The sequence below is a fragment of the Micromys minutus genome, assembly GCF_963924665.1.
Source record: "Micromys minutus genome assembly, chromosome: 1".
NCBI lineage: Eukaryota > Metazoa > Chordata > Mammalia > Rodentia > Muridae > Micromys > Micromys minutus.
Window position 1 is genome coordinate 197,961,740 of NC_137969.1, and position 19,631 is coordinate 197,981,370.

At 39.3% G+C, this 19,631-nt stretch overlaps 1 protein-coding gene across 2 annotated transcripts in view; it reads left to right on the forward strand.

Moving 5' to 3' along the window:
* Nucleotides 1-9,270: 9,270 nt before the first annotated feature.
* Nucleotides 9,271-19,631, forward strand: part of ARHGAP5 (Rho GTPase activating protein 5) — a 65,386-nt gene continuing 55,025 nt past the window's right edge. For both annotated transcript variants that reach the window (XM_080929814.1, XM_080929815.1), the window contains exon 1: nt 9,271-9,369. The gene's annotated coding sequence lies outside the window, so the exon portion shown is untranslated. The remainder of the gene's footprint in view (nt 9,370-19,631) is intronic.

The window sequence follows — 19,631 nt, forward strand, 5'->3', positions numbered from 1 at the left end:
GAGCGTGTGGTGTGTGACGTGTGCAAGTTGTGGCTTAGAACTTGGGCTGCAGTGAAATCGTGCAGGGCGGCATGGGAGGGAACTGATGTACAGGGCCTCCGTAGGCTGGACGTTTGTTTTTGAATTAGTTATTTTTGGTAATTGTATATTCAGAAATGTTTACACTATAGCTGCCAAATTTTCACAACTCTAACATTACATTTCGTAACTTCATTTGGGGTTGGAACCCACAGTTTAGGAAGCTGGGATCTGAGCTACAGGCATCTGGTGAGAAAACTTTCACAAATACCTTTTATTGTGATGATTTCGCTTAGAATGTTTATCTGAAGGGGGCTTGAGACAACATCCAATATTGCATCATGAGCTGACTGATGAGAGGGTGGTAGAGTTGAGGGTTTTACGATTATGTAAATTACAAGGGTTGTCAGCAGCCCCTCCCACAGAACACTGTCAAAACCAGAACCGTTTTATTAGAATCAGTATGACACTTGGGATGCGTACCAAAATAACAGGACCCCGCAGGCCATCCTGAAGATGCACACATGTAAATCAGAAGTGAAAGGCCAAACTGAAGTAACCTCTTTTCTTTTTCATCTCTAAATTACTGTGGCATGTGATTTCTTTGGAGTCAGGAAGTTGTCTTGACTTGTAAAACAACAACAACAACAACAACAAAAACAACAACATCCCAAAATGTCAATGGCAACTGGAAAACTCCCTTTGAGCCACTCTAAAATTGTCCTTGGCTTAAGAGTAAGCTCTTTCACAGGCACTAATAATGCACTAGATAGCAAGGAAACTCCCTTGTGCTTGGACTGGCTTGCTTTTGATCACCAGGCCTCAAAAGTCCTGCTCAAGGCTTATGCTATTGAGTTGAGGTTCCTAAGAGTAAGCATAGCTCATAACGTTCTTCACCTAGATTTCTAGACAGGGTGATTGTGCTATTTCTACAAACAGATAAATAAAGCCAGACTGACTAAGGTGAAACTATTCTATAATGGCAAGAAGAGTAAAGAGAAAATGTCTAACCAAGTACTATGGAAGAACCCTGCCTCTAAGAGTGTCCTAAGCCAGAGGCTTCCTTTAGTGACGTTACATCTTTCACAAATTCTGAATATTGGGAAGAATACAAGATGTGCAAACATTTACATGGGAAGGAACTGGAGAAAACATTACAGGGAAAACAGGAACATTATTACTGTGTTAAGAAAAAAACTTAAGGATTTGTTATGAAAGGTCAGCATAAGAATTTAAACTTCAAAGAAGTTTGGATGATAAGACGATCTAGTTTAACATGGGCAAAATACTGAAGATATCTGCTAAAGAGATACCAGAGAAAACTAAGCACATTAAAAGATACTCAGCATCATTTATCATATAGAAACATGCAGGTCCAAACAATAATGAAATACTACTTTGTATCAATTAAAATGTCTGTAATAAAAGCCAGACAATAACAAGTATTGACCAGGGTATGAAACAAATATCACATCCATATATGTGTTAGTAGAAATATAAAATGTTTGAGATTTTCATGTAAGGTTAAACATGAAGGCTTACCATAAAACCTATCAATTCTGCCCATTCAAGAGAAATTAAAATCTATAGCCATACAAATGTTTGTATTATTATAAACTGTAGCATTGCTCACAATGGGCAAATGATGGGAACCAATTAAATGTTAACTGGCAAATGGAGAGAAAAAGCAGAGTTTGCTTGTACAATGGAATGCTACTCTGTAGTAAAAAGGAACTACTGAAGCAGGTGAAAAGAATGAATCTCAAAAGTATAAAGCTGAGGAGACATGTCCTTAGGATCACTTACGGTTTCATTTCATTTCCATGAAATGGCCAGAATAAGCAAGTATCTGGGGGAAAGTATATTAGTGGTTACCTGGAGCTAAGGATGGAAACAAACTGATCATAAATGGGCAAAAATGGAAACTATGTAGCCTGAATACGATACTAACCATGGCTCCTGAGACCCAGAATGGGCCCCTCAGCTATACTGTTGGAAGGCAGAGCAATGAGAGGATTTGGGAAACTTAAAGGCTTGTGGTCTGAGGAGATACAAGGTAATTGTTGGGGAAAGAAGAAACAAATCAGTAGATCTTACAACTTGAATAGGGAAAGTTTGTTCAGAAAGGCCCAGTGGAGTTTGGAAATGGGGGTTGTTTTGGAGATAGGGTTTCACCCATGTAGTCCAGGATGATATGGAGCCCAGACTGGCTTTGAATTTGTTGCAATCAGCCCTTCCCTGGGATTACAGACTCATATAAATATGCTTGGAATAAAGGTCAAATTTTTTTGGGGGGGGAACTATAATTTGCTGGTTAGTTTTTAATCTTTGTGGAGAGGAATGCAGTAAGAACAAAACTGAAACAGAATCAAAAGCCAGGAGCTGCAGTTTAGTCCTGGGTGTGGTGGCAAGTGTGGGTGAGTTAATGTAAACCAGGAAGCAGGGACGCTGCTCCCCAGGCTCACTGTATGAAACAGCCTCACAGGCTACCATCAGAGTGGAGAAAGGACCATTTTCTGAATAAGCACAAATATAGCCAAAGACCTTTGAAAATCTTAGCAGGGAACAGAACCTGAGATGAAACTCTGGCCTTCTGTGTTCCCAGCTCAGGGGTCTTTGAACACAGACTAACTTCCACTAATGCTAATAACATTTACTCCAATGGTTTTCACTGTAGTAAGATCATTTTCTTTTTCTTCTCAAACTGGTACTGTGTTCAGGAGTATGCAGTGATACATAAGAGCTGGAGAATTGCCTCCACTTAGAAAGAGAACCCTCATTCACAGGATGGCACAATGCAAAAATAAACAGGTAACAAATCCAAAATGGGAGACGATCAAATTCAAAATGGGAATGAAATATATTCTAGCATAAACGTTTCATTTAGAGAGTTAGACGGGAACCCATGGAAGGATCTACTTCCTTTATCAGCATTTGTAAAAACGATCTATTAGACTATCTAGTTCCGCAAAAGCATCTTCATTATGGGTAATGCTATTTTTGAAACAGGGTCTCATGTGGCACACACTGGTCTTAAACTTGAAGTGTAACTGAGGATAGCCTTGAACTCTTGTCTGTGATAATGTAAACAATTTATGAAGCATTTCATGCACTCCACCTTAAGTCAATTTAAATCAAATGATAACAAGGTTAAATTTAAATGATATTTATTAATATCATCATTACTATTTATTATTTTTTGTGCAGAGCTGAGGATGGAACATAATGACACCCAGTGTTGGTTTATGTGGGGCTAGGGATGGAGCCTTATGCACACTACATGAGGACTCTACCAGCTGAGTCACACCTCCCACGTTGGATAATACTATTGATTGGTAGATTTGAGAATTTAAAAACAGAGTCATGAACTATAATGACATGGTTGACATATTTTGGTCTATAAGAACTTTAAAAAGCTATCAAAGTAGTAGTATCTAGAACCAACATGTGGCAATAATGTGCTTATGAAGGATGTCTTGTTTTGTCAGAAGTTACCATAAATGGAGTCAGACAATGCCTAAAGTGGCCAGCCAGTTAGAGACAGACAGAAAGACTGAAAAGCTAAAAGACAGAAAAGTGGAAAGTAAACCTAGAGGATGAGCAAATGAAAAAAGACAAAAGACAAAGGAAGAGAAGAAGGAAGTTAACATTAGCTACAGTTCCACAGTCTAGGTTAAATATTAACATACTAGTCAATGATGCTGCCATCCTGTTTGCAAACATTTTCTTTTTACACAAACCATTATGGCATTATTGCCTTTTAGTCAGAGTTTACTCTACATACAATATTGTGGCTATCCTTCTCAGTGAATACATACTTCTAAAATATAATTTTAAATATTTCCTTACAAGGCTAAGTGTATAGTGCTTACACAGCATTGGTTGTCCTTGAGACATCCTTAGCACTGCAGAAAATAATAATAAGACTAAATGGTAATGATGATAAAAATGGGCTCCATTTAAATTTAACCTTATAAGAATTTGAATTATTTGACTTAAGGTGGAGTACATGAAATGCTTCATCGATTTTTTTTACATTATCACCTTTATTTTGTCATGTTAATAAAATCTCAGAATTAATAATGTAAATGCTTTAATAAAAAAAGAATTATTTAATAGTTACTCCTATAAGAACAAGAGTTAGAAACTAAGTCTGTGACGGCGCAGTGGAAAGTCAAATCACAGAAAGAATTTGATTATTATTCCTTACTATCTACCAGCACTCAGGAGGGCGAGTGTTCAGGGCTAACCTAGGACACTACATAATAAAACTCATAAAAAGTGTTTAGAAATATAGAACAGTTGAGCTAGAAGAACTATAGTATTTTGGTTTTCTTTTTTTTCCCCCTCAGGAAAATGCATAAGCACGGACTGGCAACACAAATATTTACCATCTACTGGAGCTGACAAGAAGGAAAACTGGCGGAGCCTTCATTGCAGAGTGATTAGCTGTCTTGTTGATTGCAGGAAACTCTTATGCGGCAACAATACTTGAGAATTCTCCCTGGTGTCTCAGATCCACAGTTATTTGTTGCTAGTGACTCATACTCACCTACTGGAGAGATGTTATATTGGAGACTCATGGGCTATACATGAGGAAGGACAACTAAATCAACTTTTATAGGCTCTTTTCCCCTTAAGGTGATTATCTCAGCTGGTACTTCAAAACATAATCTAAATCCTCCTGCTAGCAACAAACCCCAGAAAGACATAAAACTTAGAGTGTTCCATATTAGCAAACATTTGCTAAGCTCTTGACAAATAATCATGTGTTCTGTCATTCTATGGAGCCAAACTCTCATTCATCATTTCCATCCAGAAGAATTCACAATCTAAATATGGTCTACACCAAGAATGAGAGAATTCATAAAAATTAAAGCAAGGTACATGTGGTCAGACAGTCAAGAAATTCAGGTGTCTGCTTCTCAAGTCAAAGGGTTGTGTTAACACAGCAACAATCTAAGAGAGGATCTGAATCCTTCATCTAGTCAGCCTTTCAATATTTCAGCTTTATAGGGTTAACCTTACTGGGGTTGATTAAATTCAAGCTGAGATCTTTCATAAAAACTCAATGGAGGGTCCAGATGGTCTAACAATACCCCCTTTTGTGAAAGGAAATAACTTGAAGACCTTTTTATTTTGTCTAATTAAAGTATTTGTGCTGGTTGGGACCTGAGTGAATTGTCATTACACTAAGAGAAGCCTGCACTGCCAATAAACTCCATAAGACAGTGATTGTTTTATAGTAGAGTGCTACTTTGACAATTTCAGTAATGTGCTAGGACTAGAGGATCAGGCACATGGCATTTCGAAGATAGAGTCTGATAGCATCTTTGGGAGTTTGGACTGAAGATAAAGCTCTGGAGAGTCAACAGAACAAGGCTCAATGGAACGAAAAGCCAGGAAGGTCAACACATTCCTCTCCTCCTCCTCCACTCCTATACTTACAATCACCTCAACTCCTGTAAAAATTATTTTCCACGATGACAGCTAAGACATAGTTAGTACTTGCTCATGTCGAAACTATCATTGGTAGCCGTACAACAAATACGAGGAAACCCTAAGCATTTTAACTAAGCCAATGGCTTGGGTGCTGTTTGTATACCATCATTTGCCCACCTGCAGGAGTAAAGCCCCATCTCCTCATGCAGTAGTATTAACTTCTGACACAGAATTTCAGAGAGGAGTTGGGAATGGCTCAGGAGAGGTGGAGACAAGTTGAGAAATGCCGTAGGAAAACAGACAGTAGTCTTTCACATGCTTTTCCGGACAGTCGCTTGAATCATTACTCCTCCTTCTCCTTTGTGTCTGTGATTAAGACAATATTCTGAGATTGAAAACCCTTCTTGTGTCAGTTAGGCAAAAATACTGATTCCACTTGTCAAGAGGAATGTCTTATGTTTGACTTTTGTGTGTTCTTGGTTGAGGTTCCCAATGACAAAGCTGTTATGATCAGAGTTTTCCAGCAGGGGGTGTAACTGCTTCCATAGGGTAGATGTCTGTGAGTATACCATAGTTCATGCATTTCCAACAGAGAGTGGAATTATAACATTTTTTATGACTGTCTTATCTTTTGGTCCATAATGACCATGAAATTTAATACTGCTAGGATACGTTGGAGAACTAGGCATTTGAGACAAATATTTAAATTGAAACCCTCAAATGCATGACTTTAGTGTTACCCCACCCCCTACCCCTTTTGTCAAAGCAAGTGAAGAACAAAGCTCTGGGTGATTTTAATTATCTAGTAAAGCAGATGAAGCACTTACGTTTTTATTCCAGATAAGAATAGATGTGAGAAGACTGGGTAATATTTATTCCAGCTCCCACATGAATGAACTTAAAGAACCATTTCCTCATTTATTTTTCTCGAAATGTTCTCTTTTGGGTGGAGAAGATGCGTGTTTCAAAGTTTTTTTCTGTGAACTCACCGCTCCTATCCAGGTTTGAGAGATGTCCATTCTTTAGTGCTTTTTAGCTACAAATACATAGACATTATCAACCACAGAATGTTGGCTTCTAATGCCCATTTTAAGATTTCTATGGCTACTGAACACCATGCTTTATGTTAAAAAGAGAAATATGTAACATAAAGACAGCAGTGGTGACAAATGTACTAGTTAAGTAATTACTATTAATAATAAGCACCATTTCCAAATCTTCTAAGTCAAGATGGATGACAGGACTAAAAAGAATGTTGGCTATGAAAATTGTTGCTTGAAAACCTTGATAAAATTGGGGGAGGGTCCATTATTAAGAAAAATGAGATTTCAAGTCGTTTTTTTTGCACCTGGTACTATATCCTGTAGCTGAAAATTATGCCTTATGCTAATATTTCTTTTATAAGCCCTGATTTATTTGACTTCACATATGTAGCTAAATACCCATGGCTAAAGATTTTCTGGTTGTTTAGAAAATAATTCCAAAATTATCTTAGTATGTGTACCCTATAGTACTTAACCTTTTATTCGATTCAGGTTATGGTTTTTAGTTGGCTCCAGGCATTGTTTAAGGGCATTAGTACACACAAAACCACACTGTGTTCAAGCCTATGCAGGGAATACGCACTCCCCCTTCCTAATTCTTCCCCCCTTTTCCCTTCTGACTTCTCTGTGTCACTTTCATTGCAATGCTGTTCGCTTTCCCCTTTGCCTTAGTTTGTAAGTATCCTCAGAGCAGCAGTGCCTCTGACGCAGCAATGGATGGATTTCAGTCATGCCTTTTTAAAATCAAGGAGTGAATAACACAGAAATTAGAAGTGTATTTTTTGCTTTTAAACTATTTTAAGTTTACCTTTGAAGAATATGAACAGTGAAGGGATACAGGGAAGGACCAATCGAACAGATCCTCTGCTGGAATATTGTGACAGATTTACTGATAAATATTTTCTAACAAATTTGTACCAACAGGCAGTTTTTGCTTTCTTTCCTGACAAAGCGTAAATTTACTTCTGGATGGCAGCAGCTACGCCATTATAACACTAAAAAGCGACCTTGGCTAACTTCGGTACCTTATGTAGCTCAGAATAATCTGAATTTTAGAGCATTTTTATATATTTACTGATGATAAACTATTTTCAGTAGAGGAGATAAATCTTGCCCCAAAGAGAAATACTCCCCTCAAGTTACTTTACATAAACCAAGGAATTGGAGCATATTTTTTTTCCTTCTATCATCTCCGTATAAAATTAGGGTGACCTTGGGAAAGTCACAAATAGTTTCGTCAGAGCTTAAAGGCCTGATTTCCTTCGTTCACATTCTCTCTGCTTTTTCGTGTCAATGCACAGATGAATAATACATGGAAAGCTCAACGTACTCCCAAACTTGCGTAATTTCTAACAGTCTCAAAAAAAAAAAAAAAGACCGAATGCATTTGCATTTTAAGGCCGTCTCATGAAAGTCGGGGAGCAGAGTTGCAAGTTGAGCTGGTGGTGATGATCCCTTGGGGCCACCCTAAACCTTCCAAGTCTTGGCGTCTGGCTCAACTTCCCTAAGAATGGCCAGGATCAAGGAAGGGCCTGCGCCTGTGTCGTGCTCACGGGGAAGGACTCCTCTAGCCCTCGACTAGCTCAGGCTTCTGGCTGAGTGGCTCCAGGTCCCGGGCGGGTGATGTCTGAGGTCGGTAGGCGATTACCAGGCAGGACTGGCGGTGTACACCACACCACACACACACACACACACACACACACACACACACACACACACACACACACACACACACACACACACACACACACACACACACACACACACACACACACACACACACACACACACACACACACACACACACACACACACACACACACACACACACACACACACACACACACACACACACGGAGGCAAGTCTATGCGACGGAGCTCAGGCACATTCTTCCCTATGCATTCTTCGGTGCTCAGAGACCTTGGACTCCAAGCGCCCATGCCTTGCAACGGCTAACACAACACTGAGTTCCTTTGCAGGACTCCGGGTTAGCGCCAAATACCAAAGGAAGGCAAGGGAGAGGGCAGGGGAGGCTCGGCGACCATGCACGGCATGAGGCGCCTAAAGCGTGGAGGATGGGACGGAGGAGGAGCGGAACGCGGAGAAAGGGGAGAGCTGAGGAAAAACACTCACGCCAATGGGTAACAGGGAAAAGGTGAGAAGGAAGGGAGTAGGAGCGGGAGCCAATGGGTGGGAGAGGCGGAGATAGGGGGAGGGGCGGAAGCCAATGGGGAGCGGGCCCCGAGCCGGGACGCAGCCCCGCGCGCTCGCGCGCCCCCGCCCTCCGGCGCGGCAGCTCGCGCCTCCTCTGCTCCCGGGAGAGGAGGGCAGGGGCGGGGCCGAACCGGGAGCGCGGCTCGGGAGGAGTCTGGAGGTGAGCCCCGCGGGGCGGGGGGAATTATGGGGCGGGCGGCGCGGGCACGCAGGCGCGCCCCCGTGCTGCCCGCGCCGCCCCCGGCCGGGTGTGTGGCTTCGCGCGCACGCGCCTGCGTGCGTTCCGGCGGTGCGCGCCGGGAGAGATGCTGAGGTAAAGTTCGGGAGAGAGGGAGAGATCCGTCAGCGCGAGGAGCCCGAGTGGCCGCCATTACTGAGCCCAGCGCGACCGGCGGGCGCGGGGGAAGGGGGGAGGGTCGGGGCTGCCGCTGCGGGCAGGCGGGCGGGTTACCCGGCAGCGCGAGCCGCGGGGCTCCGGCTTTCGGGGCGTGTGTGTGTCGGCGAGGGCGCGGGGAGCGCGCCGGCAGCGAGAGGCGAGCCGAGAGTGGAGGAGGCGGCGGCGGCGGGAGCGCTCCCCAGGAATGTCGCTGCCGCCGCCACCGCCGCGGCCGCTGCTGTTGAGGAGGCGACGGAGGAGACCGGCGTTGTTAGGTAGGACCTCGGAGAGCCGGCTGCGCGGGGCCTGCCGCTCCCCTCCCGCCAGGGACCCTCGGTCGCCGCCGCCGCCGCCGGTTGTAACCAGTTGAAGGGGCTGGGGCCGGGCGGCTGGGTCCTCGCAGGCCGGGCCGCGGGGATACGGTCGGCTGAAGGGCAGAGAGGCCGGAGAGGGGCCGCTTTCTCCACAGGTGACCGGGCCGGGGGCGGCGGAGGCCTGCTGGTCGCCGAGCTCGTGCCGGCCCCGCCAGGCGTCCTCTCCCCGCGCCACCTTCACTTGTCCGGGGCTTGGAGGGTGCGCGGGGAAGGAAGGTGGCGGGGTCTGTTGGCTGGGCTGCTGCTGTTAACGAGTTCCACCTGGAGAGGGGGGAGCACGGTGGGCGCCGATCCGCAGAAACAGGACCTCGGCTGCAAACTTAACCGCCTTTCCGGGGGATCGGCCCTTTCACTTTTTTCTTATCTCCTCGACTCCTCCCTAGGTTCACCACCACATTCCCATCTGCTAAAGACTGGGGTAAAGGGAGTGAGAAGTTGCACTGCGCAACCCAAACACAGACTGCTTTCTGTCATTTGACTGCTTACTGGGCTGAGGCTTTGATCCCGAGCTTTTGCTGAAATAACCTCTAAAATTTCCCTCGGTTCCCTGTAAAGAAAAGTATCGGGGTGGGGGTGGGGAGCAGCTCGGGAGCGCGCGTGCACTTATCCACACATAAATACACTCCCTCACACCCTCCCTCTCCAGCGTTATTGGAAATGCAAGTGAAGTACAAGCTGAGGCCGAAGGGTGCTAGAAAGTAAGGACGAACTATTAGAACGACTAATAAAATCCCGAGAAAGTTGCAGGGGAGACGTTTATACTTTTACCATAAGATGGGAATCCAGTGCTTAGTAAATTATAAGTAAAATGCACTAAATCAAAACCAAGACAGTGAGACGAGTGGATTTCCTCATCCATCAAACCTTTTGTGAAGGTAGAAACCAAGAACATTTTAAAAAATGTTCAAGTATGAAACAGAGAAATGTCTCTGTTTACTAGTGTTTGTGCATGTTGCCTTCGGCAGGTGTGTGAGGTGGGGATTACCCTTTCTACTTAATTTCAAAACCAATATCCAGTTTGAACAGGATGTTAGGAGTTGTTTGCCAGCATTGGGGAGACCACTCACTTGAAGGAAGAGTTCTCTTAATCTCCATCTAAGACAGTTCTTCCGGAAACCATTACATCCAGATGTGACTGTTCCCCCAAAATACTTTGGTTTAAATGTAGACTTCACCAAAATGTTTTTTTTTTTTTTTTTTTTAATATTTTACTGTCAGTTCCACTTTATTTGTATGGCACTTCTTTTCACTATTTTACACACTAATAATAGTACTACATCCTAATACTATAAGGTAACCTACAGCTTCCAGAAAAATGTTGCTCTAATCCTAAATTTCTCATTTTGTGCCTTTTAAAAAATCCTTTGTAATTGACCTATATTTTTCCTATCTATAGAGCAGAGAACAAAAGTTATAACTGTGGGTCACAAAAGCCTGATAAGACATTGGGGAGGTTTATATAAATTGTGGATTTAAAGGAATATGTGGTTATTTAACTTAAAGAATTACAGTTATTAATCTGATTGATTTAAAGCAGAATCCAACAGTATAAACAATTGAATAACTTGATTTGTTTTTCTTTAGCTACATTCTTTAACTCAGATCAGTATGCCTGATTTTACCACTTTTTGTATTTGATTATTAAGAGCATTGGGAATGGGCTTGGTTACACGTAGATAGAAAAAAACTGTCACAGAATCGTGTTTATTGTTTTTTATCTTTGTCTATTTAAATTATATAAGTGATTAGATATTTCTTCTTATGGTGTTAGACATTGAAATGTTGCATGGTGCTCTACCACCAAGCTACATCTCCAGTCTCTTTCAAAATCGATCCAGTATATTAATTAATACCTTAATTCTCTTACATGGTATTTACATTGACTATTTTTGTCTCATGTCTCCTCTTTTTTAGAAAGGCAGATTTAACAGACTTTTTGGGATAAAATTTTTCACTTTTTAAGTTAAGGTTTTATATGAAATAAAATGCTGTGTTTACACTTTGGGGAGTATTGGAAGTTACAGTTTAGCTTTGAATAATAGTTATGTACTCGCCCTCGGACACAAACACTGCTGTTGTAGAATTGAACCAGGCCTTGCATACTAGGCAACCATTCTTACTCTACCAACATCCATAGTTGTTGAAGAAAAGCATGTTTCATGAATACTGTACTAAGCTTTCCACTGTTTATTTGAATCCATGGTTTTTTCATTGCAAATCAAGAAAGCACTGTGGTTAATTAATTGATTCAAGAAGCATTCTGTAGTATTATTTCATGTTTGTAATAATCACCAAGTACAAGAAAGAAATGTGTCTGAAAGAATATTGAAGAAATTTTAATAAAGTCATATATCATCCATTTGGCAATTTCTGTAATGAGCCAAATATTTAAGTGCAAGGTCTTGTAGATTTTGTCAAACTAGGGGAAAATGTTAGAGTGTGTTGGGTTGGTGTACAATACTTATCTAGCATGTATATAGTAGAGGGCCCTTGTACATTTCCTAGTACTGCAAACAAACTAGAATGAAGCATTAGAATTAAAACAAAAATCAGACATAGGAATTTAAAATTTGTTATTTGAGTTTTAAGCTCTGTTCCTTAGATCCTTGGAGTCTGCCCCTAGCTGCCATCAGACTTCCTCTGAGAAGTCATCCTCCCAGAACCAAGGCAGTTTCTGTTTTTAACCTATGAAAGTCTGTATTAAAAAGCATTAAAGTTTCTGATATATTGTTCATTAATTTGATTATTTTTATCACTTAGTAACATACTGTGGGGATAAAAAGATGGATTAGAGAGTAGAAGGAGTTCACACTTCAGTATGAGAGGTAGTAACTGTAGAGGACTAAGTAGATAAAGGTGCTGTGAGGTCCAGGAAAGAGAACAGAACTATCCTGTGTGTTCTTGTCCTCCCCACCTCCTACCTCCCCCTTCCCTCCCCCCTCCTCTCTGGAAGAAAACAGTTTGAGGTTTTTGTTTTGCTTTGTTTATATACCTCCTACTGTTCTGTAAGTAATCTCCACTGGGCTGTGCTGTAAAACAATAACTTTTCATCTAGAGATATTACTTAGGAAAAGTTATATGTAACTTTTATTTCATGGTTAAAAGATGACTTAAGATTTGTCACTTAGATTTTTCTCAATCTTTTTATCATGCAGAGTTAATTGCAAACATTGGTTTTAATTTTTCCCCTTCTGATTAATCTCATTCTTAGCAGATTTATTTTATTGAATATCTAGGCACTGTGAGTAATATAAAAAAGTGTATGAACTATAGCCTTAACTCCTATCAGAGCTTATAGTTGTTTGTTTTAAAATTGAGGCCTCTCACCCCCAACATTCATGTCTGTGTATATTCACATATACATGTGGGTGCCCTTGGAGGCCAGAAGAGGGCATTAGCTCTCCTGGAGCTAGAATGGTTGTACACTTACTCCCAGTCTCTGCAAGAGGCTCTGAAGTGTTGAGCCATGCCTCTACCCCCAGAGCTTATAGTTTTGAGAGAGAGAATTTGAGACGTGGAATGATGTAAATATAGTTAAATATGAGGCCAATACAGAACAGGTGGATTTGGCTACAGGATACTACATTACTGATTTAAAATTTGCTATAAAGGACTGGAGATTAGGCTCTGCTGATTACTCTTCTCGAGGATCCAGGTTCTAGTCAAAGTACCCATATGGTACTCTCTAATTCCAGTTCCAGGGGAACCTAATGACATTTTATGGCCTTCATGGGCATTGAATTCACACAGTAGTACAATGACATAACATGCAGGCAAAGTACTTGTACACATGAAATAAGTAAAACAACAAAATACATATAATGTGATATAAAGAAATTTCTATAAAAGAGTTACTTTTTGAAAGTAGTTAAGATAATGAGGAGGGGGAAAAGATGTTGAAGTAGTAATGTCTGTGAACCAAAGTATGTGGGAAAGTGTAATAAGCCAGATTGTCAAGTGAGAAGAAATGCAAGGTAAAAGTATAAGAGCTTCAGTTTATAAGTTGAAATATTAATACAAATGCAGGGGTAATAAGGAGATTATGGAGAAATAAACTGTTTGTTCTCACTGTATTTGACATTAAACAGCCCTGGATGGATAGGCTATAGTTCTTAGCTTCTGGTTTAGTATAGTTTGTCCATTTTCTCGTTGAGTATGTTTTTTTTACTGATGAAAAATTCTGTGCTTATTATTTGTATGTTTTCCTTTTCAAAGCCAAGGTAATACTTTTTGAGTGTTAACCATTTAAGGTAACTGGTGTATGAGATTCTTCATATATTTCTAGGAATACTCAGTGGTCTTGAAATTTTCTGAGCTTTATGTTCTTGTTACTCATCTTGACCTTCCCTCATTTTATTACCGAGTTTCCTGTCTTTGGAGATAACACTAGAGACTCAGGTGATATCACCATCTGTTGCTAAAACTGATTAGCTTTTCACTGAGAAACATTGACTCATTTCATATTAGACATATATGCCAGTCACTAAGTTCTCTGTCCAGCATTGTTCTTTTCAGTTCTGCTGAGACAGTTCAGGTGTTCAGCATACAGTATTCATTTTTGTAGGCTCTGTATCCCATCACATTCAGTCTTGTATTCTTTTAGACTCTTCTGTTCTTTTTTACAAGCTCTACCTCCTGTTTGTTTTTTTATAGGATATATTTTAAATCTAGGCATATTTCTCTACTTTCCAGTATGGTTGCTGTGCTCAATTCACTCTTCATTAATCACACATCTGGAATGACTGCTCTTTGAAAACCAAATCCTATCAAATCCTTACCCCCCAATTCATCTCAGCACAAGGGAGAAGAGCACTGCCTTCTCTTGTAGAGGACCTGGGTTTGATTCCCAGCACAACACATGGCTGCTTATACTCGACCCGACACCTGCTTTGGGCCTCCATAGACACCAGGCACACGTGTGGTGCACACTTATACATGCAAGCAATACTTAAACACATAGCATACCAAAAAAATCATCTAATATTTGTAAACTATAGCCTTTGTCTGACTATTTTTCTATAATATCTTTTTGTATTGTGAAATAGCTGTCAAAGTTGCCAGATATTTTAAAATATATGGACACATTATGAAATTCAAATCTTTGTGTCTAAATAAAGTTTTATTGTAATACATCAAGATCATTTTGTTCCCAAGTCAAGTAATGTAACAGACACTAGATAGTATATCCAACCCATTATAGAAAAAAACGTTTTCCAAACCTTGGTCTAGTAGAGCTTGTAACTTGTATTTTATTTATTTGAATTCATAACTGTATTTTGCAACTCCATGATATGTGTCACATTGCTTTTATCTCTAGCTGTGGTACTATAAAGATGGGGGCGGTGGTATGATGGCATTTTTGTTTGTTTTAAAGGCATCTCAGATATACCAGGCTGGCTTTCCAAGTTGCTGTTTAGCTAAAGGTTACCTTGAATTTCTGATCTTTCTGCCTTTGGTTTCAGTGTATTGTGGTTATAGCAGGCACAAATCATGATGCTTGTTTATTTTTTAGACTTACTAAGGCAGGCTCTTTTATTCCAGACTGATCCAGAACTTACTATATAGACAAGACTGGATATGCCTTCTCCCTTATCTTCCCAGATGATGGAGTCACAGGCATGGGTCACCTTGACCAGCAAGGTGTTTGTGTGTGTGTGCGTGCGTGCTTGCGTGCGTGCGTGCGTTATGAATATATTTATAGTGTGGAAAATGTTAGCCTCTTAATATCCTTTTTTAAATGTCCAGTGCTTTAAAACTATACTTCTTTCTGTAATTATTTGACTTGCTACTATTCCCATCTTTAAAAAAATTATGGAACCTAGGACCCTTGAGATGGCTCATTGTTTATACAGATGCTTGCTGTTAAGCCTGATGACCTGAGTTATGATGGTATAAAGAGAACTGACGCCTGCAAGTTTTCCTCTGATCTATATATACAACTATGGTGTATATGTCCATACACATACAAAATGAATGTAAGTTTAAAACATTGGAAAACCTTGTTTACAATCATTCATACAGCGAAAATAATGGGTCCTTTTCTGCATAGCATTACAAATATAGAAAGTAATTAAAAAGTATTTCCTCCTTCCACTTCTTAGTTTTTCAAAGAGGGTGAGCATATTCATAGTACTGTGTGGACTTCCTTATAGTGCTTTAAATTTTCTAAATCTCTGGCATAAGGTTAAGCAGGTAGTAGTGGCTGAACATAGGCACACAGTTTGTTCTTTAAAGTTGATAGAAATGAGATGGCCTTTGATGCTTTTATTTCCACTACTGAATAAGGAAGTAGACTAGTATAAATTTGGGATACCTTTCTCATAAAGGTATAGGGGAAAAAGCATGTTTATCAGTGAAGGATGAGATTAAGTAATAAGGTCTGCAGTTACTCTGTTTGGACATAGTTTAGTTGGTTTTAAAATGCCTTTCATCAATAACCCCCCCATCCCAGGCAATTTGAAATATCAAAAGATAGAAATGGATAAAAGAATTACTTTTATTGAATAGTATTAGGAAGCTCAGAGTGCCTGCTTGAATCCCTCACCATCTACCTCCTGGAAGTACTTTACTGTTTATCAGTCTATAGTGAATGTAAGTGATCAAACTATAGGTCTTAGAAAGATGCTGGATGTTTTAGATTAGAATATTTTTACTAGACTCTATAGGTTTATATCAGTATGTGGATTTCTACTAATTGTGCCAACAAATGTGGGATCAGGATTATATAATAGTTTTAGAGCTATGTGCACTGAACCTGGAGATTGATTCATTTATTACTTGCTAAAAATTAGTTTGTTCCCTATGTTTGTAAGGTAATTGGGAACTAGGAGATTGGGTGAAAGCAGAAAGTTCTAGAATTTTCAGGTTAGTCACTATATAATTGTGTAAAAAAATTTAAAAGATTCTCTTCATAACTTGATTATAGTCTAACCTAAAGATAAGTTCATAAAATTGACTTCTTAAAGCGACTTTACATCCAGAGATTGTGTGCTTTTGTGGCAGAAATCTTGGTTCAAAGGTAAAATTTCAAAATCAAAATGGCATGATTACATTTGTTGAATTACTTAGCTACCTTACATATGTTAAAATGTTACCTGTTTTTGCTTATAATATTGATACATTTATCATAAAGAATTAGCAAAATTAACAGGAATAATATTTCAAGTTTACACTAATTTTTTTTAGTATGAAGTTTTTTTTATGTTATTCTAGATAAGTTTACTTTGGCTCATTGAATATAAGATGATCTTTGTGTCTTTGTGAATGTTTGATTACATAGGAGTATACAAGATTGAGCAAGTAATTATAAAGTTATTTCTATATAATCAGGTCTTAAAAATTTAATTTCCTTTAATAAGTACTGCAACTTGTAAAAAAAGATATTTAAAGTCAGTTATATATAGGGCTATATTTCTTTTTTTAAAGTAATTTTTAAAAAAGATTTATTTATTTATATGAGTGCACTGTAGCTGTTTTCAGACACACCAGAAGAGGGCATTGGATGTCATTACAGATGGTTGTCACCATTGTAGTTTCTGGGAATTGAATTCAGGATCTCTGGAAGAACAGTCAGTGCTCTTAACCGCTGAGCCATTTCTCCAGCCCCTAGGACTATATTTCTTATTTTTAGAGTTTTAAATTTATTTTTTCATTTTATGTATAAGTGTTTTGCCTACATGTTTGTATGTGTATTGTGTGCATGCATTGGATACTGGAAGTGGAACTCAAGTCTCCTATAAGAGCACCAACTATTCTTAACTGCTGAACCATCTTTCTAGTCCCAATGTCTCTTTTTAAAAAATTAGTTTTAACTTTTATCAATAAAAATATATGCTTATTCTGGCCAAATATATTATTATGCATCATAATTTACTTTGATTCAAATACTTTCACTTTTGGAAAGTTTTCAACTTAATATTAAGACTTATAAATCTGTTTTGTGAAGTACTACTGTTAGGCTTCTGGGTTATACTAGTGTGATGGACATAGATTTGTGCCTTTTTGGCTCTTAAATCTAGAGTAAAATGGGAGAGGGGTAGAGTTAATGACAAAATACTTAATGCAGTAGCTTTGAAAATACTGGGGAAAGTACAAAGACAGGACTGTGTTAAGTATATTGTGTGCCTCAGTGTGACTGAAACAGAATGAGAATTTGGGAAAGTAGCTCAGAGATTTATGAGAGCATTGTAGTAAGCAGGTATTATAGTAGTAGGACATTAAGGACTTGGCTTTTTCATTTAGAAGTACTGGAAAGTTTTAACAGAAGACTGGCAAGTTCTGGTTTATATTTTAACAAGAACCTGGCTGTTGTGATATCAAAAGACCATACAAAGGGAACAGGAATTATGCAAGAAAATGAAATTAGAATCATTTACCAAATATGGTGGTAAATAGAATCCAGGTTATAATAGTAGTAAAGATGTCAGGAACTGGTAAGTTGTGTGTGTGTGTTTGTGTGTGTGTGTGTGTGTGTGTGTGTGTGCAAGTGTGTTTGTGCGCGTGCACAGACATAACATATACAGGCACACACATTTAACGGTAGGGCTATTAAGGACAAAGTACAACTATAAAGGCATATGTATTTAAAAAGTATCTTTTATTAATAGATGCAACAATTTTTGAAAGAGGACAAGATTTATTATTAAAAGATTAATGTTTATAGATTTATTTTTCTTAATTGACAGTTCTGTGCATATGGGATACAGTGTGGTATTTTAGCACATATGATGAGTGATTGGATCAGGGAAATTGGCATATTTCTATAGTCTTAGTCACTTTTTCATACTAGGAATGGTTAGAATCTCTTCAATTAGTTTGCTTTTTGATACTGTATAAAATGTGGACCAAAACCAACTTGGGAAGAGGGGCATTTATTTGGCTATACATCCTAGCCCCTGTCCATCATTGAGGAAGTTAGAGCAGCAATTCAAGAGGAACAGAGGCAAGAACCATGAAGGAAAACTTACAGGCTTATTTCCCTTTCTTACTCAGGTACCTTTCTTATATAGCTCATGCTCATTGACCAGACTAATGGAGGCAGTTTCTCAGTTGGGGTTCTTTCTTAGTTATATCAGGCAAACAACCAAGATTGGCATCACCAGTTTACCCCTTGTCAACTTAACATACAAACAGATTAATGTGAAAAATCTGTAACCTTTTCTTTTGTTGCTCCCTGAGTCTTGTGCTAATACAATCTCACAATATAAAACATGGTATAAATTTTAAAAGGTCTCAGTCTTTAAAACTCTCCATACTTTAAAAGCCCAGGTTCTCTTTTAAAAATTCAAAGTCTCTTGACTATCCTTTTCTATAAAATCTAAAATAAATGATACAGTTTCTTGTTTTAAGAGGAAAGAACTTGGGCATAGTTATAGTCAAGTAAAAAGCAAAACCAAAATCTAACAAAAAGCTCACTGAGACTCACTCATGATCTTGTGGACTACAAAGGGCTTGGATAGTTCCACAACTTAAATTCCACCTTTCACAACCTGTGCAGATGCAGTTTGTATCTTAGTCTCAGGCCAAGTCCACTGTGCACCTAACAGTGTCCTTGGTAATCATTCCATGGTCCTTGCCTTTCCAGTGTGCTGGACTGTCCACACAGTACCACACAGAAATAACAGGCTGTACCTTCACCAATGACTTTCCCTGGCTTGCTTTTAGCTACCTTACACAGCCCATGATCACCTGTGGGGATGGCATTGCCCACCATAGTTAAGGCACTCCTTCTTTCCAGGTGTATCAAGTAGACAACTAAAATTAGTCATTACACCTCTCTACTAGTTATTTTAAAATATTTGTTTTCAATTCTGATTAGTCTACAGTGATATAGAAACCACGGCAGTATTTCTACTGACAGCTATACTTCAAGACCCATTATCCATCCTTTCTTCATTATTCTTTCCCCTCACACTTTACCCAGGCTCTAGTCAATAGCATTCTAGTCTCTGAAAATATTTTATGTTAAATTGAATTCCTAAGAATTTATTTTTCATTTTTTTAGATTTTTTGTAGCTTTTAAATTTGTAGAAAGCCACTTCATGTTATTAAACTTTATTTAAAGGCAATGTGGAATATGAATGGCCTAATAAATTTTGAAGATGAGCTTAAAGGAATTTGAGAGCCCTCTCTGTGTGCTATTAATTATTAATAGCAGCACTATG